The sequence below is a fragment of the Morus notabilis genome, unplaced genomic scaffold (genome assembly GCF_000414095.1).
Source record: "Morus notabilis unplaced genomic scaffold, ASM41409v2 Scaffold3172, whole genome shotgun sequence".
Taxonomy (NCBI): Eukaryota; Viridiplantae; Streptophyta; class Magnoliopsida; order Rosales; family Moraceae; genus Morus; species Morus notabilis.
The window spans coordinates 24,841-35,073 of record NW_010360894.1 but is presented as its reverse complement, the minus strand read 5'-3'; positions in this window follow the sequence as shown (position 1 = coordinate 35,073).

Genomic DNA, 10,233 nt, shown 5'->3' with positions numbered 1-10,233 from the left:
TTTGAAACTGTGTTGGACAGCCTGTCCGTTTTTTACAAAATGGCTTCAAACTTACTTTTAGAGTTAAAGTTGGGTTTTGTCATAGTTACAGAAAATGTTCAAAACATCAAGGGCTATAAGTTCAAGCTTTGAAACACCGAAAAATCTAGCTCTAGGGTCCACATTTTCACGTTTAAAGTAACCGGAAACTTTTTTCCTCTAACCGAAAGTAAGCAAACTTAAATCAAGCATAAGCATGCCACATCAAACTAACCTGAAAACACACAAAACCAACATAAAACTCACACACCCTTATTACAACTTATCTCCTCAAGAACCACAAATTTACATCCATAAATCCAAGCTTAAAGTTGGCTAGAAGTTAATGGGGGAGAGTTTAAGAACTTACTCTTGAAGAACTCTCTCTCTCTTGAAAACCTTGAACTCCTCTAAGATTTGTTAATGGCTTGGAACTAGAACAGTATAAGGAAAGTTGAGAAGACATTTATATATTTCAAACTTTACCAAAACATGAAAAAAAAAAAAGAGGATTTAGAGTTTATACCTTTGTAGAAATGCTTGTCTAGACTCCTCCTAGACCCTTTGATCTCCTTCTTCTTCTTCTATGATTTGCTAGTGGCTCAAGATTGGGAGAGTGGAAGAAAATATTTGAGAGAGAAATGGAGGAGTGTGGCCGGTTTTAGGTGTGGGAAAAAAGAGAGGAGATGTGCAAAAATGACTAACCTAATGCTTGCCCTAATGGTCTCACCTTTATAGACATTACTTGATCTCATCTTAGTTCTTATTTAAGCCCATCAAGCTAGCTTAATTAGCTAAATTTTTGGATTAATCCCCCTTCTCTTTTGCTGGCCGGTTGTGTGATTCAAGAGGAAAGTGTAGTAAGCATTCATGTCCAATAGTTGATTTGACTCAATCCCATCATACCTTACCATGTAATCCATTAGCACACTCAACTAGCCAAGATTTGGCTCTAATCTTACTATGCATGGGCAGCCAAAATGGAGAAGGAGAGAGAAAAATGAAACCTAACCCTTTGTACTTTTGCCCACTCTCCAAATTTTCTCTTTGAAACTGTTAAAAATTATACTGACAGTTATTTTCTCCTGTATATGTGTACTGGATGATAGTTCGTACTGTGGTTAGGGATTCTTGAAATTAAGATTCTCAAACTGTATTTGTACTGGTAATTCTTCCGTTTTACAATACGGTGAGAATTTATCGATCAAATTTACTTGATCGGAATAACGTGAACTTAACGTGAAATCTGTTACAGAATTTAGGAATACAGATGTTAATTTCATAAATCATTCATTCACAAAATATATGTAATATATATTTAATCAAGAAAAATCCTTAACTTAAATACATGAATTTCATGATTTAAATTATGAGATTTTCTTGGTCACTACAGACGCCTGAGCCAATAAGGTATGACCGGACTCTGCTATATGCTTATGTTTGTGCTCAACAATTCCATTTTGTTATGAGGTACGAGAACATGACAACCGATGATTAATACCATGAAGTTGAAAGAATTTTTTCAAAGGTCTATATTCTGCTCCCCAATCTGTTTGTAAGGCTTTGATTCTTGTATCAAACTGATTTTCTACTAGAGCCTTAAAATGTTGAAAAACTTAGAACACTTCTGATTTAAGCTTAAGAAAGTATATCCATGTGAAACTTGAATATGCATCAACAAAACTTACATAATAACGAAAACCATTGGATGAAACAACATGTGATGCACCCACTTAAATCAGAGGAGATCATTTGTAATGGTGCTGTAAACATAGTTTTTGCCAAATTGACAAGATGTGCAAAAATTGAAATTATCATTGATTGAAACAGGAATTTTACATTGTGACAAAACTGTTTTGACAATAGGCAAAGTTGGATGTCCTAGATGCTTATGTCATACATCTAAAACAGAAACACATGACAAACATTGACTATCACCAGTGTTGGTGTCTTGGTTTGCAACCTTAGGGAATTGACTGCTGATAGACTTAGACACTAGACTGGGAACAAGTTTAGTGAGCTGGAACTTGTACAGCCCATCATGGAGTATTCCCTGTAGAAGAGCTGCTCCCGTGGCTCGGTCCTTCACAACACAAGAGAATGGGTGAAACTCAAAATAAACATTATTATCTAGAGCAAATTTACTAACACTTAAAAGATTTTTTGTGATTTAAGGCACATGAAGCAAATTACGAAGATTGAAATTATGATGGGAATCAGGGCTGCTAACTACAACTGAACCAATATGTCTAATAGCCAGACCTTTATCGCTACCCATGAGCAGCTTATTGGAGCCAAGATACTCAGCACCAATAGACAGATTGTTCAAGTCATTAGTGACGAGGTTGGTTGCACCTGAGTCTGGAAACCATCCTTCTTCTGTGTGCAAATCTGGAGTAGTGGACGCCACTGCAGCCGTTGGTGAGTTTGAACCAACAGTGTTGTAACTTGCATTTCCACTATTATTGTTGTTAGAGCCAGTGAAACTCGCATCAAAATGGTATAGCACTGCTGAACAGTGTGACCATATTTCCAGCATAGCTAACACTGAGGTCGTGTGTTTCTACCCCAGGAGCAGCCACTGTTACGTCCGCCACGACCTCGTCCCATGTTGTTTCCAAACTGACCACTTTAAGTATATTACTGACCAGGTGTTTGTGAAGATCTCTGTGATAAATTTCCATATCTTTTTCGCTGCTGATAAGTCAGATTTGCAGCGGGTGTGGTGCCATCCGAATTAACAGAGTATTGTTCAATACGACTCTCATGAGCCAACAGTAAGGCTCCAACATCAGCCACAGAGTAAGGCTCAGTGTGAGAGGTAATTGTGACCACCACAAAATCATATTCAAAACCAACACCAGCCAGGACGTGAAGGATTTGGTCTTCTTCAGACATAATATAGCCACAAGCAGCTAAAGTATCACAATAATTTTTCATTTTACTGAGATAGTCACGCATAGTCATACCTCCCTTCTTCAAAGTTTGAAGTTACAACTTATACTGCATAACAAGAGCACGGCAGCGTGTAGCAAAGACTTGATTCACTCGAGCCCAGATTTCACTTGAGGTGTGACAGCCCACTATTTGAGCCTGAATACTCTCCTTCATGGAGGCTAGCATAAATGCAACAAGAAGCTGGTCCTGTCTGGTCCAGGCTACATATTTTGGATTTATGGATCTTGGGCGTCCGTTGATTGTTGGTGTGAGCTCTGCTGGACACACCGATGTTCCTGTAAGGTATTCTTCGAGTCTGAGTCCTCTGATCCCAGTGAGGAGCTGTTGATTCCATAGCAGAAAATTATCATCACTCAGCTGAGTAGAGACGATATTGTTTGCTTGGTTGATTATTTGTATAGTTGGCGACAATGTTTTGGTGTAGAAACATTGGGAATAGGTGTTTGGGAGGATTCTTCAATGGGGGCTCCGCCGACCTCAGTCATGGTGGCTCTGATACCAAGTCAGAAATAATTGAAAAGGAAAATGATGTGAACAATTGTATATTACCCCTTATATGTAACAGTTCATACAATACAAAGAAATCACTGAACCTATAGCAAGTTTCAGGTGGCATAACAGAAAGCAAAGGAAATATTACAAAACTCATGAGAATCACACATCACGACAAAGAGTAACAAACTCCAAAAATAAAGGTGAGGAAAATATTTGTAACTAATCCTCATGACTAATTCTAACTGTGTTAAACATAATTAGAGCTAATGAAGAATTAACACTGCCTAATATCTACACACATATATATGGACTGGGAAAAAAGGTGTCTTAAAAAGACATGGATAATTGAAGATAAGAACGACAATAATTAATAATATTACAAAAGCTGCGTATACGAGTGTGTGGATGAGTAATAAAAACTGCACATATAGATCGCATACATAATGCATACATAGAGTCCGTTTACTTCGCTGATTCGAGTTTGTAACTTGAGTTGAGATGTGATTTTATGTAAGAGCTTTTTACTGTAACAAAAAAGTTAGATGTGACTGTTTCTGAGAGCTTTTTACTGTAGCAAAACTCGAATTTTAAACTCTAATCGGCGAAATGAACAAGGCCATAGACACTCACAGTTACCGCACCAAGACTAAAACGACATGAAGCGAGAAAAAATCGACAATGGTTAAAGAGTAAAAACGACATCAAATGGAAAACGACAATGGTATAAAAACGAAATGAAATTCAAAACGACATTAATTAACGCGACCAAAACATATTCAACGGCTTAAATTCGAAGCAATCTATACGTTAAAAACGACATCAAAGTGCAAAAGGCTGAAATCTCCAAAATGACAACAGTAAAAGGAAATGAAAAAACGGCATAGCAAAAAAAAGGGTATTGTATTGGAAAATAAAACTATACAAACCAATACACAGAAAGAAGTGATGAGTACAACATTTTCAAACAGAAAACGGCATGAAAAAAAAAAAAAAAAAACCAAGAACTTGTAACTCGTAGTTGATTAGTGAAGAAAAGTGCGAACAATATCGTCTTTGATGATCTCGTGGACGGTGCCGTCATGGTGGCCAGTGTGGGCACAATGAAAAATTGAAATGCCAAGGCATTGGGTATTGAAGGAAGAAACTAGAGGGATTGAGAGAAAATGTGGCAAAGAGAGGAAATTTTGGATTCACAAAGATCCGTTTAGAAAGTATATTCAAATCACAATTCTTATTTTTAACGTATGAAATTTAAATTTTTTATAAAAAAAAAATATTATAAAAAAATCAATAATTTAAGTTTAAATATATGAAATAAACGGATTAAAAATTATTCATGGGTCATGATTTCTCGGACAAAAACTCGTTGCCTAAGAAAATATTTATTATGGGCAAAAATATACTTTCCTTTAAATTGGGAAAGAAATGTACGTGGGTAACGTGTATTGTTAGTGCTTAGTCTTAAAGAGTATAAAAACTTTGCTTGTACATTTTTTTTTCTTTTTGATAATAATATACAGTAGTTGTGCTTCTGACATTGATAGCGCTAGCAATTTTCAGTTAAATAATTTATTTCAATTTAAAAAGAATTTTTTTATTTATATCTTTTAAATGAATAAATCAAATAAATCAAAAAGAGAGTCGATAAGGCCAGATCCTATGGGTTGGTCACTAAATAATTCATATTTTTATACAAGATAATTTCGGGTTTGATAAAAAATGTAAAATCCGATACCAGTCAAAGAATAATACTAGTACTGCTAAAATTATTTTTGATCATTTTGTATGTGAGCTTGCAATGACGAACAATAGAATGTTTCGTTCATTTCACCGATTCGAGTTTTCAATTTTAAATTTTGCTACAGTTAAAAGCTCTCACAAAAAGTCACATTTAACTTTTTCTGCTATAGTATAAAGTTCTTACATAAAATTACATATCAAGTTAAATTAAAAACTCGAATTAACGAATTGAACAAACTGAAAAATATATTAATATTAAAATGAGAGGCTGACAACACATCAACAATTGCAGTTAGAGAGGATAGGAGGTAAACAAATCCCAACAAACTGTGTTAAAAAAAAAATAATGAAACAAAATAAACCATTTTAAGGAATAAATTAAAACGTACATATCATAGGACCACGCAAAAATCAGGCGTGGACTTTATTGTCCATTCATGTATGTATTCATGGACTTCTAAAATCTCCATTATAGTTCTAAAAGATTCTCCTCCAATAATTGTGGGAGAACATGCTTCCTATAAAATTATGATCATATACAAATTATCCACGAAACCTTATAGAGAAAAATATATTTTTTTTTTCTGACGTCGGAGATTATTGAGACAAAATAGAACTATTAAGTGGTCCTGCTTAAATCGATTCAACAACAATGAGGTGTCTGATTGTGAACTCCATGTACCCCTTACTCATGTCTTAGGACCTGTTTAGTTCACTGATTTGAGTTTTTAATTCAAGTTGAGATGTGACTTTATATGAGAGCTTTTTACTGTAGTAAAAAAGTTAAATGTGACTGTTTCTGAGAGCTTTTTACTATAACAAAACTCGAATGGTGAAATGAACGAGGCCTGATTATGAATTATTTCTCCAAATCAAAAATTTCTATGTTCAAACCACACGTTTCTAAAAAAGTCCAGCGACATTATTATATTATTGTTTTTTGGGACAATTTTTCATCAAAGTTTTTACGAGTTGACAAAGGCCCGTTTAGTTTGCTGATTTGAGTTTTTAATTTGAATTAAGATGTGACTTTATGTTATGGCTTTTTACTGTAACAAAAAAATTAGATGTGACTGTTTCTGATGGCTTTTTACTATAATAAAACTCGAATTCTAGAGTCGAATTAGTGAAATGAACGGAGCCAAAATTTTTACTGAACTTTAAATTTTTGATAAATAATCTTTATTAAATAAATTATTGTAGAATACCTCATATAAAAGATGACATAAAATTTTGCATAGAAACCGTTGTCGTACACGCCACCCTTATTTCAAAGTAGAGATTGAATTTGGATGATAGAAGGTTATCTCCTTCTAAATTTTAACACCCTTCACTGGTTTGGAGGCTTTTTCGCAACATTTCATTGCATTTAAGGGATGATTAACCAAAATTAAAAGCTCAATAATCAACTTGCGAATTCACTAAAAGTCGTGATAATAGCGCCAAAAAACTCATTTTGTTTTTGGGTGATAAGAAGAAAAAGATGCCTAGTGTTGACTCTAGAGTACACTCTCCCACATTTCCACTGATACTGATATCCAAGACTACCAGTCAAACAAGACTGCTACATTAACATTTTCTTTTTTGTATCTATTACTGAAACTCTCTCTCTGATCTCTCATTTTTTCTATCTGTTTGTTATCTCTCATCTCTGCCTCTCCTCCTTCCTGTTTGGCATAAGCTATGGCAGTGGGGCTGGCAATAACGAGCCAAGGTGGGCAATACAATGGCAAAATCACTACTTTTGTTATCCTCTCATGTATGATGGCAGCCATGGGAGGTGTTATTTTCGGCTATGACATTGGAATTTCAGGTCTTTCTCTATATTTCCCAAATCTTTATCATACCATCACTTTTTTTTTTCAACTTGATGAAGCAGATTATGAACTTATTTGCAGCAGCGCAGACAATGAATGAATTTGAACTATTTGTTTTCTTTTTGGTCTTCGTAGACTCTATTTTAGTGCGTCATCTACATGGGCATTTTTTCTGCATAATGAATGATTTAGCTGATTGGTACAAAATTAATGTTAGAATCCCCACTATCCTCAAACATGAGTGACGAGGCTTTTTTGCTGCTATATATATATATATATATATATATATTCTAAAATTGTAGCATATTCCCCGATGAAAAAAAGAAGAAAAATATAGAAAGCATATACCAATATTGTTCAAAATTTTCTCCATATCTAAGTTAAGCACGAGTAAATAGAATTGCCCAGAAAAACCCCAAGAGAAAAAAAGGTAACTTGGTGAAGTCCGAAGACCCACATGAAGAGCCAAAACAAAAAGGGGGGGAAATTACAAACCCCATAAACAAATAAAGAAACCCCTTTTTTTGTGCAAAAATCTTATGTTTTACAATAAAGTTTCGACATTTAAAAGAAGTAAATGGAAATGGATATGCGCAAAAAGTGCCCAAAAAGTGTGTGTTTGCACCTGTATTGTGTGTGGGAGAGAGAAAGAGGTGAGCGGTTATGGAGGAGAGAAGTGAGGCGAGTGGGAAAGGAAGAAGCTCTGGGAAGGAGAGAGGAAGGAGGCGTTTGGGTGGCCAGAAACGACGCCATTTTTTTGGAATCAAGAATTACAGGAAATGGGAATTGGAATGGGAGGTGCTGAGAAGTTTTACCGGTGTTCGTTCGGTGGCACAAACCTAAACGTGATTCCTTCTAGAATAGTACTTGCTTGGTGTGGAAATGATATGATTTCCTATGATGTGGCTGATAATAATGACAAGTAGAGACGAGTTTGAGTGGCGTTTTTAGAACTTTTAACAATCGTTTATTTCATAAATTTAAATTTAAATTTTAAATTTTTTTATAGTAAAAAATTTTAAAAAATATTTATATTTAATTTTTTTATTATAGTAAGGTATTCTCACATAAATTATATATCAACTCAAATCATAAATCATATATCAATTTAAATTAAAAATTTAAATTTATGAACTAAACAGACCATAAATCACTGTTTAACTACAGTAATGTAAACTCATAGCATTCACATTCGTGTTAAGAGGGTCATGCTGGCCTTTACCAAGAAAAAAATTTGTGCCTAGAAATGTTGAACATGAAAAAATAATACTCATCTTCAAATTTAGATAAGCGATGATAAATATTAGTATCACTTTTTTTATTACTTTATTTATTCACTGTTTGACCCATTAACTGATCCGACTCCAATACCATTATCTTATTTTCTATTTAAATAATAATATATCATGTTAGTTGAGTTCATGTGTCAAACAGTGAATCGAGATAGTGATAAAAAGAGTAACAGAATAAGTGATATTAGCATTTCTCCGTAACCGATACTAGAGGTTCTTTTCTTTGTTATTTTTCTAAAAGGCATATTTCATTAAAGAAAACACAGATTAGAATGTGAATGAACTCATGCAGTGCAAGGTAAAACTCTCAATTAAGATCGATTTCATCAATAATCTAACAATTGGTAGAATGTATACCAGAAGTACGAGAACAGGAAGTACCTCAACACATCAAGAACAAGCTCACAAAAAGTTCTTTTTACCAAAACTCTAAATCAATATAAATGTTCGATTGATTGAGAGTCACAACGATATAGCACAAAGGTCACTGCATAGATACGATGCTAAAGACAAAATAAAGACCCGAAAGATGGGGAGACCACCTATGTTGTTTCAATAAAAAATCAAAAAATAAATAAAACAACGCTAGAACCTAAACAACGAAAAGAGCACCATAGTTATTAACAAGCACAAAACTAACAAAAATAGGTAAATCCCAAAAGATTACAGTGAAATCTCTGATGATGAGCTGACCACTACTGAGAATGGCACAAGAAAGCCACGATACAATCAGTGAGCCAAAGAAGACTGGGAAGAATGTTGGTCTCCAACACGAGATAACCATCAATAATTACCCACCACTGCCAACCAAAAAGAGCGTCATCAGCTCAAATCCGCCACCCCACAAAAACCAATATCCCCAAGAAGAAAACGACACCAAGCACCAAGAAACGCCATCAGCCCTCAGAAAGAAAAGGTTGTCTTTCAACCTACTTCGCCTGATGAACAACCAAACTGTTTGGACCTTAAAGACGCCACCGCTCGAGTATGGCCAGAAAAAGGCCCGCATCAGACCAAACCACCCCCAAACACTCGCATCGAGCAATCCTAAAAACTTATATCACATCATTTAAGTACACTCCGATAGAGTTAGGAGTCCGGAGATTATAATCGTATTAGAGTTTTGAATTTGCGTCATATATTTGAAATTTTTTATTCAAAAGAAGCGAAACTAAGTTACAAAAAACTAAAAGTATAACTTTAAAGCAAAAAGAAAAAAAAAATTATGGTATAAGTTCAAAAATATTTACAAAAAAATGGTATGTTACCTAAATTTTTTTATTTGTGCTTGAGTTTTTCAGTAGAAATGTCGTTTTATGAAATTAGTAAGTTAATACATCCACATTCGATAATATCAAATAACTATCTCATCCTATTCTTTTAAAAAATCATACATATTATATTTTTGACCTCTCTAATATAAAATTTCCTTTAACTGAAGAAGTTATTCTCACTCGTGTCTTTTATTTTAGAGTCATTTTCATTTTATATAATTCAAAAGTTATTTTTCAATTTTAATATGAGAGATCAAAACTGTAATATACATATATATATATATATATATTCAGCAATTAATTGGCCAAAATAAAAAAAAAATTCAGGATTAATATTGTTAACAACCCCGAAAAAAAAAAAGAAAAAGAAAAAGAAAAGAAAAGCGAGCTTGAAATGACGATATTGGACAAGGGATTGGAAAGAGGGGTTTAATATGGAGCCTGAAGTAACCGGATATCCGCCGAGGCAGAAAAACAAAACAGTGTTGATTGTAGAAGCAGACGACGACCAAACCGAAAGTCCGCCATGGCCAGATCGACAAGCAAGGACGCTCAAGCTCTCTTCCATTCCCTCCGTTCCGCTTATTCCGCCACACCCACTAACCTCAAGGTCTCTCTCTCTCTCTCTCTCTCTCTCTC